The sequence below is a fragment of the Salvelinus namaycush genome, unplaced genomic scaffold, assembly GCF_016432855.1.
Source record: "Salvelinus namaycush isolate Seneca unplaced genomic scaffold, SaNama_1.0 Scaffold1616, whole genome shotgun sequence".
Classification (NCBI taxonomy): domain Eukaryota; kingdom Metazoa; phylum Chordata; class Actinopteri; order Salmoniformes; family Salmonidae; genus Salvelinus; species Salvelinus namaycush.
Genome location: NW_024058360.1, coordinates 55,296 through 57,666, shown reverse-complemented (window position 1 = coordinate 57,666; position 2,371 = coordinate 55,296).

Here is a 2,371-nt window from a genome sequence, read left to right as displayed (position 1 = left end):
AAAAGGCTCTCTGTGGTCAGGGCGTGACAAAGGAACTCCATTGTTATCCTTTCATGCTCAGCAAACCATTCCTTAACAATGTTGGTTCGGTGGAAGCTGACATTATCCCACACAATTACATCATTTGGCAGATCTGGTCTAACTAAACCTCTTTGGTGTTCTGGTATTATGTCTCTGCAAAGTGTATTTAGGAAGGCCAGGAGAGGTTGGGTGTTATAGGGCCCAATGTGTGGAATCTGTGTGCTCACAGCATTCTCAGAAATGGAAGCACACATTGTAATATTGCCCCCAACGTTGGCCTGGTGTGCCAATTGTGGCTCCGTGTCCAATGAGATTGCGGCCACGTCTCCTGCCTTTGGCCAGATTGATCCCAGCCTCGTCCACAAAAACAAGAATGTGGATCATTTGATGTCCTTCCAACTCCATTATTCTCTATATAGTAACACAGAAACAAAATATAAATTAGTTTTACATAGCCTATTCTAGATTCAGACAGTTTAGTGAAGTATAAGTGTTTTCTGTTCTTATGGGTATCTACAACTTCAATAAGTATATACGGATATTTGAAGTACAGTAAAACTTCCTGTACAATATACCATGTGCAGACCAATGGTTTACCAGGACATACTGGTACCACAGCTCCTACCTGGACATCCTGGTACCGCAGCTCCTACCTGGACATCCTGGTACCGCAGCTCCTACCTGGACATCCTGGTACCGCAGCTCCTACCTGGACATACTGGTACCGCAGCTCCAACCTGGACATACTGGTACCACAGCTCCTACCTGGACATCCTGGTATCACAGCTCCTACCTGGACATCCTGGTACCACAGCTCCTACCTGGACATACTGGTACCACAGTTCCTACCTGGACATACTGATACCACAGCTCCTACCTGGACATACTGGTACCACAGCTCCTACCTGGACTTACTGGTACCACAGCTCCTACCTGGACATCCTGGTACCACAGCTCCTACCTGGACATACTGGTACCACAGCTCCTACCTGGACATACTGATACCACAGCTCCTACCTGGACATACTGGTACCACAGCTCCTACCTGAACATACTGGTACCTGGACATACTGGTACCACAGCTCCTACCTGGACATACTGGTACCAGAGCTCCTACCTGGACATCCTGGTACCACAGCTCCTACCTGGACATACTCGTACCACAGCTCCTACCTGGACATACAGGTAGCACAGCTCCTACCTGGACATACTGGTACCACAGCTCCTACCTGGTCATACTGGTACCACAGCTCCTACCTGGACATACTGGTACCTGGACATACTGGTACCACAGCTCCTACCTGGACATACTGGTACCACAGCTCCTACCTGGACATACTGGTACCGCAGCTCCTACCTGGACATACTGGTACCACAGCTCCTACCTGGACATACTGGTACCATAGCTCCTACCTGGACATACTGGTACCACAGCTCCTACCTGGACATACTGGTACCACAGCTCCTACCTGGACATACTGGTACCACAGCTCCTACCTGGACATACTGGTACCACAGCTCCTACCTGGACATACTGGTACCACAGCTCCTACCTGGACATACTGGTACCACAGCTCCTACCTGGACATACTCGTACCATAGCTCCTACCTGGACATACTGGTACCACAGCTCCTACCTGGACATACTGGTACCACCACCCTCACCACCACCACCACCACCACCACCACCACGCATTCTGACACATCTTCCTCTATTATGGGCCATTCTGAAGGGTTGACAGTATGGGCCAGCCTGAAGAGTAGACAGTATGGGCCAGTCTGAAGGGTTGACAGTATGGGCCAGCCTGAAGAGTAGACAGTATGGGCCAGCCTGAAGAGTAGACAGTATGGGCCAGTCTGAAGGGTTGACAGTATGGGCCAGCCTGAAGAGTAGACAGTATGGGCCAGCCTGAAGAGTAGACAGTATGGGCCAGTCTGAAGGGTTGACAGTATGGGCCAGCCTGAAGAGTAGACAGTATGGGCCAGTCTGAAGGGTTGACAGTATGGGCCAGCCTGAAGAGTAGACAGTATGGGCCAGTCTGAAGGGTTGACAGTATGGGCCAGCCTGAAGAGTAGACAGTATGGGCCAGCCTGAAGAGTAGACAGTATGGGCCAGCCTGAAGAGTAGACAGTATGGGCCAGCCTGAAGGGTTGACAGTATGGGCCAGCCTGAAGGGTTGACAGTATGGGCCAGCCTGAAGAGTAGACAGTATGGGCCAGCCTGAAGAGTAGACAGTATGGGCCAGTCTGAAGGGTTGACAGTATGGGCCAGTCTGAAGAGTAGACAGTATGGGCCAGCCTGAAGAGTAGACAGTATGGGCCAGCCTGAAGAGTAGACAGTATGGGCCAG